Genomic DNA, 21,262 nt, shown 5'->3' with positions numbered 1-21,262 from the left:
TGCTGCCCACTGCGGAGAGATACATGTCTGGGCATTGCTAACGTGTGGGTATGAGCATAAGGATTCAGAGGGCAGTTTGACATATCCATTTAACACGACAGTCGCAGGTTCTCCCTAAGGCTCCTTACCTCTCTAGCCATGGGACTTTTGGCCCGATTTAGAGAACCAGGCATGAATTTCCTCCTGCAGCACACATCTCAAATCCAATCAGAAGATGCTTGGTTGCTCCCACAACCTTCATGCTACCAATATACCCATGGGCACATCTTGCCTTACAGGTTCGTGCTGTAGCACGCAGGATTAATGGCTTTTCTCTCCTGGCAGCCTGAATAGTACCTTTGAGCATGGTGGTAACTACCCAGGCAGTGAGACTTAGCAGGTCAGGACCAGCTTGCGTTCTCTATATCTTTGCTAACCAAGACGTGTTTTATTTCCAGCAATAGGGTCTAACATCTAGACAGGTGACCAGGGGCAGCAGCAATAACCCGTGTTGTTACAGGGACTTCTAGCTACCTAACTTGTTCTTCTTCATCTGCCTTTGTTTTCTCTGTGCCATGGTAACTGAGAATTTATGGCTGCTCACACTAACACATATTTTCATTTGCAGAATTGCTTCATTATCTTTAATTTGTTATGCAAAAAAGTATCCAAAGGCCTGACAGCCTTTTCAAATGACATCTTGACCATAGGAAAAGATTTTTCCACTCCAACCTTATGAAAAACAGTCTGCATTGTCTGCGTTCAGTAGGACCAGGAGAGATGGACTCAAGGTAGAATTAAAAGGGAGACTGTTCATAACACATAACTTAAAACACTTGAGCCGAACTTTTATCTGGAAAAATTAATGTAAATGTGTTCTCGGTCTAATATTGAACAGAATTTTTGTTACTATTTCAAAACTCCAGTAACTTTCAAGTCAAGCACAAAAGCAAGCAGGTTTTTGTGGAGGGGAATGCAGCTTCTGATCCACTTCTTTGATGTGTGAGAACGCCTCAATTTAGCACCAGCCATTTTCACAAACACACGCTTGCTTCATGGGTTCGCCCACACGTCTGACTTACTCCTTTGCTATTGCAATCTCTCCCTTTTGAAGAAACTCTCTTGATGTTCTGTGAACTTTCTCTTCCTCATTCCTGCCCTGGTGCTGGCTTCTGGAACCTTCTCAGTTGAGCACTTCCATCAGCTTCCTGAGATGTCCATTTGCTTTGGCGTGGTGTCTCACAGTGTTAGCAACAACAGAGCCAGGACGGACGTTTGAGTGTAGGAAGAGGGTCATGCGCAGTTGGGTTTTGGTTAATACTTTTTATTTTATTTAAATTTTTAAGTCAGGGTTTCTCTACATAGCCCTGGCTGCCCTGGAACTCACTATGTAGACTAGGCTGGCCTCCAACTCCCGGAGATCCAAAGGCATAGTGAAGGCCTGCATCACCACATCTGGCTCTTAATAAATAAATACTTCAACTAGGTGTGTGATTTTTGATTTTTTTGTACAGCTAACTCTAAAACTTCAGGATCTCAGATCGTGAGCATGGGAACAAAAGGAACCTCTTGAAACCACCGTTCTACGTTGCTCACATCAAGGGTATGGGCCAAGCACGATTCAAGGCCCGAGTGAAGGAGCATCTCTAGCTGTGTTTCCATGGCTTCTTCATGTTTCTTTGTCCAGACAAGAACAGCAGACACTGACAGCTCCGCCCTCACATATGCATGTACACTGCCCACTTCACCAGCCTTCTCCCTGATGGTTGGGTTTGGGTGGGGGGAGATATTCATAAGCATGAACGTTATTTCCCCAAACAGGGCAAACCAAAGTCAATGTCTGTGAGTGTGAGTTTAGTGGGTTTTCTTAAGTTAGCAAGAAGACGAACAAATGTTCTTGTTCTCTCACCTGAGAGACAGGAGTGGGGTGGAGTGGGATGGAACTGTGAAGTCTCAGTCCTCCCCCCTTGCTCCTTCCCTTTCTCCTTCCCTCCCTCCCTCTCTCTTCCTGCCAGGTGCCTGTGCCTCCATTGCCTGGCTGTCATGAGTCAGATACTGGATACCTAGCTGGATTCCTAAGTGTGTCGTGTGAACAGCTGTGCCAGCACCCCAGATCACACTGGCCACTAGAGCAACAGGGAAAAGATGGGGTGGTTAGGGCCCAAGCCCTCAAGGACGTTACAACACCGTAATAAGGAACGCTATAGCAAACTGAACGGAGGGTTGGTCACCAGCATGAAGGGGACAGGCCATCCAGATGGGGGAGTACAGGACTCAAGGCACCCTGTGGAACTTCCTTTGGGGTCTCCAACATGGGCAGGGCTCTCACTTGCCTTCTGCTTGACCAAGCTCTAATTGGAACCACTGCTTTATGGGGTTTACATAATGAATATTATTATGATGACTTGAAGAAAACATCCTGGGTGGTGTTTTTCTATTTTTATCGAAACCTGGGGTCTAGAGCAGGGGTCAGCAAGCTGCAGCTTAGGCTGGCCAAGCCTGGCCCATCACCCATCTTGGTAAATAAAATTTTATTGGATTGCCTAGGGCTGGTCTGCACTACAATAGCAGAGATGAGTAATTGCAACAGGAACCATATGGCCCACAAAGCCTAAAGTATTTACTTTTGGCCTTTTGCAAAAAGGAGGTTGCCAACCCCTGATTTAGAGGAAAGACATCTGAACTCAGACAAGCCCAAATGTTTGTGCTTCCATGGAGGTAGTATTATGAGTTAAAAGCAAGACAAGCCCAGTGGCCAAAATCTTCCGCCAATGTTTAGTCATCTGTTAAAATAAAAATATCAATCCATACTCCTTACCTACTCCAAGACTGTTGCAGGGAGGGGCTCCACTCTCCCTGTTCGTCCTGCGTTCTTTCTCAGAGAGAACTGTGCTGTGGGGCCAAGAAGTTCATTTTCAGGATCCTTTCCAAAGTCTGGTACCCAGATTTCCATCTCCTCTTCCTCTTTCTCCTCCTCCTTCTCTTTTCTTCTATTTCATCTCCCTCTCCTTCTCCTCCTCTTCCTCCTCCTAGTCCATCTCCTTCCCCTATTTCTACCTCCATCCTCCTCTTCTTGCTTCTCTTCCTCCATCTGCTCCTATTCTTCCCCCTCCACCTCCTCCATTCTAGGGATGAACTAGGGGACCTCACACAAGCTAGCAGGCACCTCGACTTCTAGCCTCTTTTGTTCTTTTTCATTTTCCTTTTTTGTTGCTGTTGTTGTTGTTGTTTGGTTTTGTATTTTGTTTTTTGAGACAAGGTTTTTCTGTGTAACAGTCATGGCTGTTCTGGAACTCACTCTGTAGACCAGACTGGCTCCAGACTCACAGAGATCCACCTACCTCTGCCTCCCCCAGTGTTGGGATTAAAGGTGTGTGCCACCACGGCCCCGTCAAGTTCTTTCTCGTAAAGAAGGCTCCAAAGAAATGGGATCTGCCCCTCATCCGAATGAACACATCTAAGGTAATGCCTGCCCTGCCCAGGATGACTCTGTGTCTTTTAGACTCCCAAGTTACAGGACAGTGAACTCTCCATCTGTAGTCTGCTGCAAGCCCCATTCTAATTACCAGAGACTCTAATTGGGAAGGGTCATCCTCTGACTCCCACAGCCAGCTGACTATGCTAGTTAAATGTTTGTTTTTGTTTGTTTTGAGACAGGATCTCACTGTGTAGCCTTGACTGTCTTATAGGTGTGCACTACTATGCCAGGCCCTAAATAGTTTTGTTGTTGTTGTTGATAATGTTCTTTTTTTTTAACGTGACAATTTGACACAACACTTAGATACTTGGTCTGAAAATATTTCAGATATCACTGTGAGAATGTTTTTAGATGAGAGTAATACTGAAATCAGCAGATTTTGAGTAAAGCAGATTCTCCTCTCTGGTGTGGGTGGGCTCATCCAGTCAGCTGGAGGCTTAGACACATCAAGAAGACTGACCTCCACTGAGCAAGAAAGTAATCTGTCAGAAGCTGGCCCTTGGCTTTCTTCCGAAAAATCAGCTCTTTCTCAGCTTTCCAGCCTACTGGTCTACCCCACCCACTGTGGCTGTGGCAGAACACTACTACATGGGTCAGTTCTCTGATTTCTCTCCATCCTTCTGCATACACATGGACATTCCTCTCTCTCTCTCTCTCTCTCTCTCTCTCTCTCTCTCACACACACACACACACACACACACACACACACACACACACACACTGGTTCTGTTTTTCTGAGCTCTGTTCCTTGTGTGCACACAAATTCAAACTGAAGAAGATGAGAGAGGTCTCAGGTTATAATTTCCAGTCTGGTATCATGGGGCCAGGTTCTTTGAGGTTTAATGACCAGCTGTCTTGCAGCTATTAGCACAGTTAATGTCTCATCATTTGGGCCCCTTGGGCTTGTCAGCTGTCATTTAGCGCGGGATGATAGACCCAGCTGTTCGTCCTTTGATCTTAAACAGGTATCACAGTAGCTTCTTCAACAGAAGTCTAAAATCCTTCCACAAGCGACAGCAGCCCATACTCGTCAGCAATACTTGCAGCTCAAACAGGAACAAACTGGCCAGATGAACCAAGGCAAGACTATAATCCTAGTACTCAGTAGACTGGGACAGGAGGATGGCAAGTTTATTTTAGACAGGAAGCTCTTGGGAGGACAATCGCCTAAAACAACCTAGGGGACAGAAATGAGCTTTTTAGGGTCACTGAGTAGATAGCAAAGACAGACCATGTTGGAGGAGATTCAGAGACTCGGGGATACTGATGTAGGAGGAGGGAGGGAGACAGTGCTTTTAGGTAAGGCAAGAGTGTGATACAGACCACGTGTGCCTTTGATGTCCTGGCGAGAGCATGTGCCTTACTCTGTCTGAGAAGGGCAGTGCTCTGGTTTGAATGGTCTTCACAATTCATGTGTTGGGAATCAACCCCTTCTTATGGTTTGGGCATGAAATGTCCCCAAAACAACTCACAGGGTGAAGGCTTGGCCCCTGAAGTACTATCCAAAGGTGGGGTTCCTGAGCTAACTAATGGACCAATCCATTAATAGAATCATAATCTGAAGATCGTAGTAGGTGAAGCTCAGCTGAAGGAAGTAGGCCACTGGGTCTATGCCCTTGAGAGGTGTTTCTTATCTCCGGACCTTCCCCAGTTCTCTTCTCCATCCTGAGCAGTGTTCCTCCAGCATGCCATGTGCCACAGGGTTTTTACCTTGCCACAGTCCTAAAAACAAACAGAGCTAACCGACATCATGGACTAAAACCATGAGCCAAAATGAATCACTCTTCCTTTGGTATGCTCTCCTTAGGTTTTGGTCACAACAGTAATACTTAAAAAAAAAACTGATGTGGTCCTCAAAGTCATACACGGTAGTGACATTTGGAAGGGATTGGAGTGCTACCGCAAGTGATTGAGTAAGAGGCTTAATTCTCACTATAACGGGTCTGCCATTGAAGCCAGTCTGGCCATATCTCTCATATACCTCAGAACACTGCAGAGAGTCCCCATTGGTAAGACGGCCTTTACCAGATGTGTCCCTAAAGTTTCCAGTTACTGTAAGAAATACAATTCTTTTCCTTGAAATTATCCAGCCTTTTGTGCTTGGGCATAGTAACAGAGCATGAACAAAGGTAGGAAACCATAGGAAGGTTTACAAAAGTAAAGAGACAGGGTCGTGCTTCAATGTAGAAGGAGCGTGGAGGAGCCTGATTCCTGTGGAGAGCAACAGATAAGATGGGGGAAAAGGAGACAGAGTGGGCAGTTTCTCCTGTAGCTGAAGGCTTATGTGGGCTCTAACTAGGTAATGGTAGGGCGGAGGAAAGAGATGGAGAACACTGAAGTTGACAGGACAGGATCACGGCTGAGGTACAGAAAGAAGGGAAGGAGAGAAGGGTGTGCTGTGGCAGAAAAGGAATTACAGTTTGCTGAGATGTGAAAAACAGAGGATGGCTTGTTGGGAAGAAGAGTTAAAAATAAAAGTTTGGCTTTAAACATATTTACTTCAAGATGTTCACTAGATATTCACGGTAATAAGATTTAGGAAATGGGACAGCCAAATATAGCACCTGCCATACGGAGCACCTTTATCTAAAGCAAATAGGAGATCAATTCTCTCCCATACAGTTGTCTCTCTTGTCTTAATCAAACATAACTATGAAAATACACAGATTTCCTTGGTCTCTGTGGCCTTTCTATCTTGAGGACACCTATAGCGCCTGTAGTACAGGATGGTACAGGAATGAGGCTGGAGATTTAAAAACATACACACAGAGATAGAGACACGGGTCACCCTTGAAACAAGAATGCCCACTTTATTGTGCTCCAGGGCAGCTTATACAGGGATCCTTAACTGATAGCCATGCCCCAGCTCTTTGGGGATTTCCAGCTGTAAAACCCACCAGAATTCACTCCCCTGCCATCAGGAACTCATGAGGTTCTCGTGCTCAGAGCAGCTGCAGGCACAGGTAAACAAGTGTTTACTCCGTTCACTCCAGCAGGCAAAGGGTCTGAGGCAGGCAAAGAAAGTCAAGGGGCCCGGGGTCTGTAGCCATGTCACATGAAATTTTACTAAATACGTGTTTTGTGCTTTTCTTGTTTTCTGTGCGGGTTTTCATGGTTGTTTGTGGTTTCTTTTGATTTGTTTTTTTATATCTCCTCCCATGTATCCCTGTCTGACCCACAACTATATGTAGAGCAAGCTGGCTTGCATGGGTACTCCTGCCTCTGAAGTGCTGGGATTGCCTGCACCGCCATGCCTGGTTGCTCTCCCCCTGTTAACCTGTCTTTTGCTATAGACAAGTCACTGTAGACCTCCCTTCTCCCCTGCAAAGAGAGTGATGTCCAGTGCAGAGTACAGGGGAAAGGCTGGAAAGGGTTAGAGTCCTCAGAATAGAAGCAGGACTTAAAGCAGAGACCCTGGGAAGTGATAAAAATAAGAGAGATGAAAACATGAGTCTTGGGCAGCCCAGAGCTGGAACTCAGAAGAGGGCCTGGTCTCAGAGACCAAGACAGCCTGGGAAGCAGAAGAGAAAACCAGAAGAGTGGTCTCCAAAGTCAACAACACTCAATCACAGGTGAGTCATCTGTGATGAGGGGACACAGACAAGACACTCTTCTGCAGCCTGAGGAGTTCCCCTAAGGGAAACTCAAATTAGGCAAATACAGGATTTGTAGCTTCGATGCAGAAAGAAACTTCTTGAATAGCCAGTATGAGGCAGAATTGTGGTTTTATTGACATTATTTTAATATGGACTTTAAGCACCAGGGTTAGGAGCAAAAGAGAAGCTCAGAAATAAGACACTCCTAAAGGTTCCCAGGGAGGGTCACAATTAAGTGTCTCAGCATTGGCCATATATGCCATTTTTGTGGCTCTCAAGTTCATTTCAAAAGATTGCTAGTGCTGTAATTTAAAAAAAAAAAAAGAAAGAAAGAAAAAACACCTCAAAGAGAAGTCACAACATGTAACAAGGCTCACATAGGAGGTTTGCTGGAAGAGGGGACAGAATGGGCAGAGAAAGGAGCAGAGGGGAGGCAGGGGGGCAGAGACTGGTCCCTGAAGACAAGAGTGGCAGAAGAGAGACAGAGAGAGAGAGACAGAGAGAGAGACAGAGAGAGAGAGGAGGTGGGCAGGTCCACCTTTTAAAGGGGAACATAATGAATGTGACAGGGGGTGCTCTTAGTGGCTGCAGCTGAGGACGTAGCCTATCAGGACCCCAGCGGCAGGCCAGTGCAGATGCCTGAATACCAACAGCTGGGAGACTTGTTTTTCCTCTCCCCCACCCCTCTTTTGAGAAGTGAGGTTCTAAAGTGGCGACAAAGATGCCTTGGATGGATTTTTAATCCGCTAAAGTAAAACCAAGACTGCACAAGGCATTTAGTACGTGGCCTTCCCTCCAATCAGTGTTTCTAGTGAGATGCTTAGAAAGCTGCAAGTTTAAATCTTGGAAGCCGAAGGTATAAGCTTTGCTAATTGTGCTGGAATTCTTGCTTTTCATGTGGCATTGACTTCAGCTGGTTTCTTGGGGAAGGGGTTCCTCCTCTTCTGTCCCCATAATTATTGCCTTTCTCTCCTGCCTCAAGATCAAGATGAAACAGAGCTGGCAGTCAGAGTTAGCAGTCAAAGCTAGCAATACAAGGAGGCCAAAAAATGTATATTCATATGTATGTGTATATACACACACACATATATGTGTACATATGTGTGTGTTGATAACAGAATCTAGATAAGAAAAGAGAAAGGGAGAAAAACATCTAGAAACTTGTGTAGAGTTCCGTCACAAAGGGGAGAATGGAGCGCTGACAAGAGAGAACAGGGCTGCAAGGGTGGATCTTGGTGACGCTGTTTCGTGCTGCAGTGAATGCTCTGACTGAGGGGAGTGAGTGACTAGAGAGGGGAAACTTAAAGCAAACAGAGGGACAGGTTATGAACCGTGAGTAAATGAAGTGGGCACCCAGCATGTACGAAGAGGTGACGGGCTGGGGAGAGGGCTCAGGGGTTAAGAGCACATGCTCCTATACAGGACTAGAGTTTGGTTCCCAGCACACACAGCGTGTGACTCACAACTGCCTGTAACTCAGGCTCCAGGAGAACAGAGGACATCTGCATTCCTGTGAACACGTCCCACACATTCACTCACACTCTGTCATATAGTTAAAGATAAGAAAATAAATTCTCTAGCCGAAGTTGTGGTGCACGCCTTTAACCCCAGCCGTCTGGAGAAAGAAGCAGGTTGTTCTCGAAGTTAGCATGGTCTACTGAGTGAGCTCCAGGACAGCCAAGGCTACACAGAGAAACCCTGTCTGGAGAAAAAAAGAAAGAAGGGAGAGAGGGAGAGAGGGAGGGAAGGAGGGAGGGAGGGAGGGAGGGAGGGAGGGAGGGAGGGAGGGAGGGAGGGAGGGCAGGCAGAAGAGATTAACTAAGATAACTGAAAGTGGTGTTAGTTTCTGTAGGCTCATTTCAGCTCTGTTGTGAATGTGGGGACGGGGAAAGAGCTGGGGAGAGGAGGTCAGGCAGTTGTTTTGGCATCCAACAGTGGGGCTAAGTATGAAGAGAGTTGGTGACCAATTAGGAGATGGTACCTCAGCGTAGGCTAGAGACACTTGGCACCAGATCCAGGGCGGAGGAATGTGATGCTGGGTTTATGAAGTACATCTGTGGTCTTGTTTCTGGGCATTCCACTGGAGTAGTGTGCCTCTCTGAACACTACTACAGTTCAAATGTAACATGTCCTCTGGAGGCTCATGTGTTTGAACACTTGGTCTCCTGCTGCTGGCTCCATTTGGAGAGTTCATGGGGTAAAACTGGAGAAAGTGAGTCTCTGGGGACATCACCTCTCCCGGTCCTGTCAGCTCTCCTCTTTCTGTTCAAATTCCAGTGAGCTGAGGAGGTCCAGCCATGTGTTCCTGCCACAATAGAATTACCTGGATAAACCCTCTCCCTAAGTTATTTCCCAGCAGGTGTGTGTCACATTGAGGAGAACCGTAACCGCTACAAACACCAATGTGCAGACTGTGGCTGGGAGCACCAGGACAACCTCAGAAGGGGGTGTTACCAGGAAAACCAATCAAGGCCTCAGAGAGCTGGAACTTTTAGCCCCACCTCCAATAGAAGAGAGAGGGGGTAAAGATGGAGTTGCTCACCGTTTACCAATGATTTAAACAACTATGCCTTCTCAGGAAGGCCTCAGTAAGAACCCAAAAGTCAGGGCTCAGTGAGAGTCCAGGTTGCTGAACACACCCAAGTTTGGAGACAGTAGCATATTGCAATTCATCAAGACTTCTAAGCTCTGAGCCTTCCAGACCTTACCCTATGGGCTCTTTCTGTAACTATTATCATCCTCCAAAATATCCCTTGTAACACACAAGAACACGTAAACCAAGTCTTCATGTGAGTTCCAAGAGCCATTCTAGCAAATTGTCAAAGCTGAGTGTGTTACTGGTATAGTGGTCAGGGTCTGTGGCAGGGGCTCCCAGGTTCTTGGTTCCTACCTACGGAACTGAAATACAGGCTCACACCAAACTGCCAAAAGAAGCAAGCTAACTTTATCTGCATCAAAACAGTTGTGCAGGCTTGCGCTGGATAGTTTTATGTCAATTTGACACCAGCTAAAGTCATCTGAGAGGAGGGATCCTTAAAAAGGAAGATGCTTCCATAAGATTGGGCTGTAGGCCAGCAGCATTTTCTTAATTAGTGATTGACGGAGGAGGGCCCACCCCATTGTGGGTGGTGCCATCCCTGTGCTGGGGGTCCTAGGTCCTATAAGAATGCAAGAAGAGCCAGATGGTGGTGGTGCATACCTTTAATCCCAGCACTTGGGAGGCAGAGGCAAGAGGATCTCTGTGAGCTGGAGATCAGTCTTGTCTACAAGAGCAAGTTCAAGGACAGCCAGGGCTATACATAAAAACCATATCTCAAAAAAAAAAAAAAGAAAGAAGGAAGGAAAGGAGGAGGAGGAGGAAGAGGAAGAGAGAGAAAGAGAGAGAGAGACAGAGAGAGAGAGAGAGAGAGAGAGAGAGAGAGAGAGAGAGAGAGAGAGAGCTGAGCAAGCCAGGCAGGAGGAAACCAGATAGTAACACCTGTCCATGGCTTTGGCATCAGCACCTGTCTTAAAAACAGAACAATACCTAGGGTTCTGAGATCAGGGAATGTCCAAAAGAAGGGATCTCAATCTGGCCTGCTCTAGCCTCTGATGAGAGGGCCCAGAGAGGCAGCTAGAGAGAGGAAAAGGAACAGACACTGACCAGTCAAAGGGTACAGGTAGCCAGAGGTCGGCTCAGGTTAGAAGTACAAAAGCTGACGTAACCCCACTCTTAGTAGCCTGGAACAGGTCTCATCATCAGAGCACTACCCTGAAGGCTGACAGCTCTGAGCCTAAAGTCAGCAAATGGATCCCATCCTGAAGCCATCTGTCCACGCCTCACTAATGGAGGACCTGAACGACCAAGCTCCAGGTGTGTGCATGCTGCCCACAGTCGCATCCCTCAAACAAGGTGACTGCCGGTAACTCAAAAGGCTTTGAAAATCCAGAGCAGGTCCTCTGCTGCACCAGTCACAGTGGGAGCCGCCTCCCATGCTGCCAACACAGTCACAAGGCACCTAAAGTGCCTGGAGCGTCCAGGAGGGTTAAAGAATCCGCTCAGGCCACCAACTGCAAGGTTCAGTGTGCCCAGCAGAGGTCCCAGTGCACAAAGAAAGTAAGCAAGCCCTGTGACATGTTCTGTCATCAGACACTTGTCCCACACAGGCTCAGCCACAGCACAAACCATGAGATCACAAGTTCACCAGACCTCCCCACTCCAAGGATAACTGAGTCTCCTGTCTGTGAAGCCCTAGAAAGAACGTGTTCCAACAACGCATCATTTTCCTTTCGCCATGAGATTCCTTCCCCAACTCATACTTAGATGCATTTTTACAGTAACTACATATTTATTTTTCTTTTTCTTTTTATTGCTCCCCTGCCTACATTGTATTTTTTCCCATTTACGGACAATATTCATTTTCCTTAGTTTCTTCTTTTCTTTCTTGTCCTCTGTGTTCATGTACGCCTTTAATAGTATTTTTGACTTTGTTGGATTTTTAAATATTTATGGTTTTATTACCCTTCTTATATTTATCTAATTTTATTTTTGAACTTTTTCACTATTGGGAAACATTTGGCTTTGTTTTTCCTTTTTATTGTTTTTGCTAAGAATTTTTAAAAATTAAAATATGTCATCATTTCCCTCATCCCTATTCTCCTTGAAATCCTCCCATGTCCCTCCCCTTCTTCCCTCTCAAATTGATGATCTCTTTTTCATCTTAGTTTAAAATATTTTACACACACACACACACAATATATCACAACCGTTAATATATAATTATATAAAAATACATTAATATAGAAATAATTAGAAATAAATTTGTTTAGTGGGGCTGTATGCATATGATTTCAAGGCTGACCACTCAGTATTGGATAAATAATTGAGGGCTCAACTCTGGTCAATAGGTATGATCAAATCTTTACGTTAGACTGTAGCCGTGTGTGTGCTATCTGAAGCTGGAAGTCACTGCATTTATGTTGACTAAAACTGAAATCTCAAATATACCAAAACAGTGATTGCTTTCCCAGAAATCTTACAATGTTTTCAAGTCTTTCATACAAACTCAAAAAGAAAAGCCACATATTTTCATATTCACAGGACTGTGTTTAGCCCACATGTCAAAATGCATAAGCCTGCCTGCCTGACGTGAGCGTACCCTACCTTCCTCTGGAAGGCTAGTGGGATCTGAAGCAACGGGGCCGTAAGTCAGTTTCACCTTGAAGACACATGTTGAACTCATTCAAGTGAGTGTTTAAATCCACTAGAAATGCAGGATGTTCTGGCACAAATTTTGTCTTAATTCTATAAATAATAACATATTTCAAACTTAGAAGGGAAAAAAACCCCTTCCATCCATTTGGCTTTGACATGTCTATCTACTTCCAAAAAGTCTCTTCTTTTGAGGAATTCCTGAGATCACCAACAATTCATGGAAGTCAGTCTGGACAATATTCGGGCTGTTTCCAACTTTTAATGCTTCTTTACATACATTGCTTGTGTTCTATGCGAATAAACCTCACAAAATGTGAGTTTTGAGTAGCAATTGTGTCGTTTTTCTATTAAGTTTCAAAGTCCCTCTACTTGCTGTCACCAGGCACCATCTCTGCACCAGATACGCTGACGAAGGACAAAGAAAATTGCTCAGATTCTCCCTCCTCCCACTCTTCAACTGGACTGTGGCAGCTCAGTCCTGTGTTACAATGTGGTCTTTACTCTGTTTCCATCAGTTGCTAGATAAAGGGTCTGTGGTGATATTTAAGATATACATCAGTCTGACTACAGGGCAAATCAAGATCAGGCCCCCTCTCCTCTATCACTTAGGGTCTTAGCTGGAGTGAAACCTGGCTCTAGGGAAATCCCCAGGAATCCACAACGCTGACTCCAGCTAAGACCCTAAGCAATAGAGGACCCTATATTCTTAATCTTATAAAATTGTGTCTTCTGGGATATGTGACCCTTCCAAACTGAAATCCTTACTATGTAGGGATTACAGCCAATTCCTACTAGAGGAAGTCCAAAGTCTCCTCCAGCATGCTAGATGTGGTGGTGCGTGCCTTTAATTCCAGCATTCATGAAACAGAAGTAGGCTGACCTCTGTGAGTTCTGGGCCAGCCTGGTCTACAGAGGGAGCTCTAGGACAGCCAGGACTGTGTTAGATCCGGGCTCAAAAAAACAAAAAACAAAGACTCCCCTCCCCCGCCCACCACAGATAAAGTAATAAGAGTTTTGTGGTGCATTTTAGGGATTATGCCCCTCACAGAAGGCTGTGTGTCATTCTTCTGCTTCCTCGCCCACCCCCCACCACAGATTCCTGGCATAATAGCTCTTACAGGGATTTATGACCAGAGAGTAGGCATGTGGAGAGAGCATCAAGATTAACGCATGAGGATTGGTGAGACGTTTTCGTGGTTAAGAATACTGGCTACTCTCCCAGAAGTCCTGAGTGCAATTCCCAGCAACCCCATGGTAGCTCACAACAATCTATAATGAGATCTGGTGCCCTCTTCTGACATACAGGCATACATGCAGACAGAACACTGTATACATAATAAATAAATAAATCTTAAAAAAGAAAAGATTGTCTTGCTGACTATGTCCTTTGCTTTACAGAAGCTTTTCAGTTTCAGGAGGTCCCATTTATTAATTCTCTCTGTGTCTGTGCTATTGCATTATATTTAGGAAGTGCTATCCTGTGCCAATGTATTCAAGTATATTTCCCACTTTCTCTTCTATGGGATCAGTGTGGCTGGCTTTATATTGAGGTCTTTGATCCACTTGGACTTGAGTTTTGTGCATGGTGATAGATATAGATCTATTTTCATTCTTCTACATGTTGATATCCAGTTATGCCAGCACCATTTGTTAAATATGCTTTTTTTCCATTTTATATTTTTTGCTTCTTTGTCAAAAATGAGGTATTCGTAGGTGTGTGGATTAATATCTGGGTCTTCGATTTGGTTCCATTGGTCCTCCTATTTGTTTTTATGCCAATACCAGGCTGTTTTCAGTACTGCAGCTCTGTAGTAGAGTTTGAAGTCAGGAATTGTGATGCCTCTAGAAGTTCCTTTATTGTATAGGATTATTTTAGCTATCCTGGGTTTTTTGCTTTTCCATATAAAGTTGAGTACTGTTCTTTTGAGGTCTTTGAAGAATTTTGCTGGGGATTGCATTGAATCTGCAGAGTACTTTTGGTAAGATTGCCATTTTTACTATGTTAATTCTAGCTACCCAAGCACATGGGAGATCTTTCCATTTTCTGGTGTCTTCTTCAATTTCTTTCTTCAAAGATTTAAAATTCTTGTCCTACAGGTCTTCCACTTGTTTGGTTAGAGTTACTCCGAGATATTTTATGCTATTTGTGGCTATTGTGAAGGGTGATGTTTCTCTGATTTCTTTCTCTGTCCATTTATCATCTGTGTACAGGAGCGCTACTGATTTTTTTGAGTTAATCTTGTATCCTGCTACATTACTGAAAGTATTTATGAGTTATAGAAATTCCTTAGTAGAATCTTTGGGGTCACTTATGTAAATTATTATATCATCAGCAAATAATGAGAGTTTGACTTCTTTTCTGATTTGTATTTCCTTCATCTCCTTTTGTTGTCTTATTGCTCTAGCTAGGACCTCAAGAACTATATTGAATAGATATGGAGAGAATGGACAACCTTGTTTTGTTCCTGATTTCAGTAGAATCGCTGTGAGTTTCTCTCCATTTAGTTTGATGTTGGCTGTTGGCTTGCTGTATATTGCCTTTATTATGTTTAGGTATGTTCCTTGTATCCCTGCTCTCTTCAAGACCTTTATCATGAAGGGATGTTGTATTTTGTCAAAAGCTTTTTCAGCATCTAATGAGATGATCATGTGGCTTCATGCATTGCTGGTGGGAGTGTAAGCTGGTACAGCCCCTTTGGATATCAATATGGTGATTTCCCAGAAAATTAGGAAACAACCTTCCTCAAGACCCAGCAATACCACTTTTGGGTATATACCCAAAGAATGCTCAATTGTACCACAAGGACATGTGCTCAACTATGTTCATAGCAGCCTTGTTTGTCATAGCCAGAACCTGGAAACAACCTAAATGCCCCATGACTGAAGAATGGATAAGGGAAATGTGGTACAATTACACAATGGAGTACTACACAGCAGAAAAATAACTTCTTGAAATTTGCAGGCAAATAGATGGATCTAGAAAACATCATATTGAGTGAGGTAACCCAGACCCAGAAGGACAAATATCATATGTACCTATGATTTGCAATATGTTAAACTATTATTTATAATTGCTGAGTGTCACCCACCAAGTGGCCTTGAGCACACAGAACATCTAATGGTGCCAATTCAACTTCTGCACTTGGAGTCTGCACACCACCATACAGCTGAGTCATAGGCTGGAGAGATGGCCCCACAGTCAGGAGCAATGGCTGCTCCTCCAGAACACCCAGCTTTGACTCCCAGCATCCACATGGGAGCTCACAACTGTCTATAACTCTAGTTCCAGGGTATCTGATATTCTCATCTGACCTCAGTAGGCACTGCATACACTTGGTACCTAGACATACATGCAGGCAAAATACCCAGAATACCAGAAATGACACAGAAACTATTGAAGCCCATACAGTTGCAGAGATAGTACAAACGTATACACATTTATTTTACATATAGACATGATATCATAGTTCATTCTTGAGAACCATTCGACTGCATTATATTTTTCTGTAAATCTCATGGTGTTTTAATAAGTGTAAGGTTGTGTTGACCCACGTTCATACCAACTCCAAACTGCACGTGGCTCAGGAGGACTAGGCATCCATGGTCTCCAGAATGGGAGAAAATCTGGGCATCCACATCTAACATGAGACTAATATCAAGAATCTATAAATAAGAAACTTGAACACGAGTCAGTTTCCACCACCACAGCAGCCTGCCTCTGTCGCCAAAGCAGTGATGGCATCACCTGTTGCCAGGTGCCTTCCCACGGCCAGCTACGCGACATGTGCACCCTTTAAACGTGCTCACCAGAGCACAGCTCACTCTCTTGTCTCTTGTTTCTCTTGCCTCTTACTCCTCTCTTGCCTCTTCTTGTCCCCTCTCCAACACGTCTTTCACCCTTTTGCTCTCCCCCCCATAACCTCTTGCACTAACTCATGGCGCGTTTGCTTAGTGGCATACTTTGGCAGGGCCTGCTGAAAGGTATCCACTTTGCCTTTCTTTTTATTTATCCTTTCAACACACACACACACACACACACACACACACACACACACACTCAGAGCCGGCCAACAAATGGGCACTAACTGAACATTAATAAAGACTAACGGTTCTCATTCTCCAAAGGAAAAATCACAGCAAATATAGAGAAAAATGTTTAACACCCTTAGCACTGGGGAAATAAAAATTAAATATGTTAACATCTGTCTCACCCCAATTAGAATAGCTATCACGACATCAAATGCAGGCGAGGTGCTTACCCGTTGCTGATGGGAATGTGAGCCAGTGCAGCTACTGTGGAAGTCAGTATGGAGGCTCCCTGGAAATGGAAAATGAGAGCTACGACACGACCCAGCTATGCTGCTCCCTGCATACCTGGCAGAATCGAAGTCACCACGCCACAGAGATATTTGCACACCTACTCTCACTGAATTATTCACCACAGCCAAGATAGGCAGCCAGCAGAGACAAAGAAATGTCGCACACACACAGTGGTGTTTTATCCAGCTGTAAAAGATAATGAGGTTATGCCCTTTGCAGAAAAAAAGTTGGAACTGGAGATTATTGTGGTAAATGAAATAAACAAGAATCAGAAAGATAAATGTTTTCTTTTCACATGCAGAATTAAAATTTTTTAAGATTAACACATGCTATGAAGGCAGAACTGGGCCTACGGGAGGGAGCAGTCTAAAGGGCTGAAGTGGAGCTTCCGGCGGGGCCAGCTGCTGTTGTGCTGTGACTGAAGACTGTGGTCATCACTTCTCCACCCACACGAAGCACTGGCGGCCGACCAGCCACTGCTTGCGAGCACATACTGACTGTGTCTAGGCTTCTGGGAAGAGAGCCTCACCATGACCTTCCTTCCCTCGAGGTTTCTCAAAATCCCCATCCTCAACTGTAAGGAGCAGGTCACTTACCTCCTGGAAAGCCTGTGCTGAGACAGGAGAGCCCAGGTCTGTCTCGGTGTGCCCAGGATGATGGCGTCAGGGCGACTGAGAAGATAGCCAAAAAGCTGGTTCTGCCACGTTGTTGTGCTTTCCCAGTCGTGGCAGAAAAACATACTACGTTAAAAATTTGCTCAAGGGCTACAGAGTCACTGATGTAGGCGGTGCCACTTCTAAGCCCACCCGAGTGCTTCTCCAGCACAGACCAGGGGGCCAATATCACAGCTGGACTCCCACTCTGCGTCTTGAAATCCCCTCTGCAACACCAAGGTGGCCCCACGGGCTTCTTGAACATTCACCGCCTCAACCCTGGCAGCGTTGCTGCAGGACAGTTCTAACTGCTGGAAAGTGTCTCCTTCGGTGGAAGCCTTAATCCACCCACCCAGTTACCCTTGTTGGCTTCTCTGTTGCTATCATAAGCTCTGATTGAGAAGCAATGTCTGGAGCAAACTTTCCTTCAGTTTACAGGTTACAGTTCATCAAGGGAAGCCAGGACAGGAACTCAAGGCAAGAACTGAAGCACGGACCACACGGGAATTCTAGTTCCGGGCTTGTTTTCTTCTGACTTGCTCAGTCACACAGCCAAGGCCCACCTGCCTGGGAATGATACCGCCCACAAAGGACTGGGCCCACCTGCAACCATTAGCAATCAAGAAAACGCTCCACAGACACGCCGACAGGACATTCTGAGGAAGGCAGCCCTTCCCATGAGAGTCCCACTTCCCAGGTGTGTCAAGCTGACAACCAGACTGGCCATTACAATTGCCATGCACAAACTCTGTGTAAATCAATACAGTGTATAATTCGGGGTGAGAGAGTTTGAAAATGGAGTTGGGAGTGGGGGGGGGGGGCAGGCAACATGGATGCAGCCCTTCCCAACAGTCCTAGGAGTACAAGATACAAAACAGGTCCCAGGCCTTTTGTCGGGAATTAGTTCTGTGCTGGCTGCTCCTCTAGCACCAGAGGCCGTCAGACAGGTGTTGCCAGGAGTCACTGCATCCATTAAGACAACGAACTTGATGCCTCTGCCTTCACTTTGTCTTCCCACCCCCATTCTTCCTGCTCCCCTTGGGACACACAAGCACACCAAACAGGAGAGTAAAGTTCAACTTCTGGCCCCCTGATGTGATGGGCCACCCTCTTCTGTCTTTGTTGGAGAAAAGGACTAGGGGTGGGGTGGGGGCAGGAGGAAGGCACTGCTCAGTAGATCCACCCCAGGACTCTGCAGTCATCAACTCCAGGGCAGTGACAAGCCCACGGCAGGTGGCTCTGAGCACTGCTGGTGTCAAGAAGGTAAAGGCTATAAACACATCCAGACCAGAAACCAGAACTGCCCCGCAGACCCCCAAAGCCAGGTGTAGTTGGGAAACCCACTAATCTACAAAGGTATCCCACAGTTTGGAGTTTCTTAACTGACAGCTAAGAACCTGAGTCTCCAACTGTGAAGGCTGGGGACTTGAACAAGGCAGGTGGAGGTCCAAGGGGAAGGAAGGGCTCCCAGATTGGGCATAGGTCACACTAAACCTATTTCCTGATGCTCCTGTTAGTCATAGATCTCTTCCTGCTCCCAAGATGATAAGCAGCATCCAAAAGCAGTCCTGGGATGCGGGGTTGTGGAGGTAAGGGTCATGGCACAAAGCTGAAGAAGCCTCTCGAAGTCATAGGCCAGGTGGGGCCCCACTGGGAAAAGACACCTGCAGCCAGCTCTTTCAAAAACTGCCAAGCCCTCCTGAGGCAGTTGGTTGGTGGTCTTGGGATAGGCTAAGAGAAGATGGTATAGGGGCAGAGGAAGATGAAGGCCTACTGGAGAAAGCAGATGGCCAGGGGTATACTGACCCCTACAGTGCTAACATCTGAGAGAGACAATAGGCCCGGAGGAGACATCTCCGACTTCCTACAGAAGACCCACCTGTAGGTGACCCACAAAGGATTAGGTCACTGTGCTGCAGTAAGAGACCCCAGGTGTCCATCACACCCACACAGCATGACTCTCTGGGGATCCCCAAGGCTATCTGGAAAACACTCCTGCATCCTCCTCTCTCTCCAGTCACAGACAGCATCCGTCTAGGCCACAGTCCAAGCAGGACAGGACTCAGGCTCCCTGAAGATGTTAGGCAAAGAGGAAGGTATGCATTTGACTTTGTTGGCAAACAGTTTTGGAAACTCTCATAGATGCAGTAGTTCCAGAGGTCTACGTGCTCAAGAATCATTGGCACATCATCTAGGACAAGTGGGAAATCACTCATAGCTCAAACGCGTGCACCAGGAGTCCCACGGGACAGGCAGATGTTCCTAAGCAAAAGAAGGGAGCAAGCTGGAGCTGTGCACACAGTGGGCACAGGAGAGAAGTACGCACAGATGCCACACAGTGTGGCAGCATAAGAGAGCTGGCTGCAGAGAAAACTGTCTGGAACAGTTGAAAAGCAAGACCAGTGTCTACTGGGGACAGACACAAGGGCATGATACACACAGGAATCAGCAAAGTGAACGTCCAGGGTGGAAGAAGGAAGTGCAGGGATGTGGGAATAAGCTTACTTCCCTACCTCCTTCTGCAGGTATGCAAGCAAATCATGGAATGTCAGTACAAGCTGTTCACAAAACTTTAAACATTACACAAATGAAAGCAATGGTTTTCCTCTCCCAATTCTTGCTACAAAACACAGTTTAAATTCTTGCCATACCCTGGGTGTTTTAAACTTATACATAGAATATTTTTAAATTTCAGTTTAATAAAGACAATATCTTAGTATATTGCCTAGGCTCAAGCAATCCTTTTGCCTCCGCCTCTGGGTACCGGGTACTTGATCCACCTGCCACCTTCTGGCTATAAAACCAATTCTTAGCAGCTTTTATCATTCTTTGAGAGAAATTCTTACTGTAATTGGAAGTCATACCGTGCCTCATTTTTCTTATCTAAAAAGAATGTACCCATGCCTATGGAGTCATGTTCCCTGTGTTCAAGCAATCCTCCTGCCTCAGCATCTTGTATGCTGGGACTAAAAGCATGTGCCATCAAATTGGTGTTTTAAGTCTCAGAAGTTGGCCACTAGGTACATAGTAAGCATTAACTATTCTTAGTTTATTTAACAAAGTCCAGGGCGAAAAAAACAAGTATTGTGAGAGATGGGAAATGTTGGTGGGAAAGGCAGGCTTGAACAAACACGTAAGCTGGAGGTAGAGGCAGGACCACGAATCTGATGTTAGCCTGTGCTACACAGTGAGACTGTCTTCAAAACAACAAAAAATGCTGGGATTCCATGGGTGCTAAAGCGCTTGCCTAGTGTATGTGTGAATAAGACCTTGGGTTTGATCACAGCACGTACAAGAGGGGGAGGGGCGGCTATAAGAACGACTAACAGCAGCAATTCATAAACCAATATTTAGTGCAAGCTGCTGCGTCTGAAGCTGCTTCTGTCAGATTTAAAATAATACATCAACAGTACAGGAACGACTAGCCTTGCTCTCGAGGTACTCATCGTGCAGCGGTCAGAAGCACCAAGAGTATGAAAACTGCCCCAAGCACCTTCTGTTCTCGTTACAGCTACTCCACATCCTCATCAGCTCATTATACACTTAAAAATTTGTAAGGAAAGCTACAGAGAAACCCTGTCTCGAAAAACCAAAAAAAAAAAAAAAAAAAAAAAAAAATTTGTAAGGAACTTGGCCCACCTCTTGGCTCTTTCCTTTCTCCATCCTGCCCTGCTTGTCCCCGTTTCTTGCACACCATTCCTTTCCATTGATTTGTTCTATAAAATATCTAAATACACCATCCAGTCTTACTCTTCAGTTTCTCCTAATCAGTAGAAATAGAAATAATTTAAAACAAAACTGTAGATTGAGCATACAATATTAAACTGCTAGTAATCTGTACGGTTTTGATTTACAAAAGCAGTGTTTCTGTATGATTCAGTATTACTGGAACTCCTAGGTCCTTGGTTTGTGTGGTGTATATGTATATGTGTGTGTGTGCACGTGCGCACGCGTGCACATATGTGTACCTTCACATCTATGAGCATGCATGTAAAGGCCAGAGGCCAACCTCCAGGCAGCACCCACCTTGTTTTCTGTTCAG

This window comes from Chionomys nivalis, chromosome 13 (genome assembly GCF_950005125.1).
Source record: "Chionomys nivalis chromosome 13, mChiNiv1.1, whole genome shotgun sequence".
Taxonomy (NCBI): Eukaryota; Metazoa; Chordata; class Mammalia; order Rodentia; family Cricetidae; genus Chionomys; species Chionomys nivalis.
Note: the sequence above shows the minus strand (reverse complement) of the source record.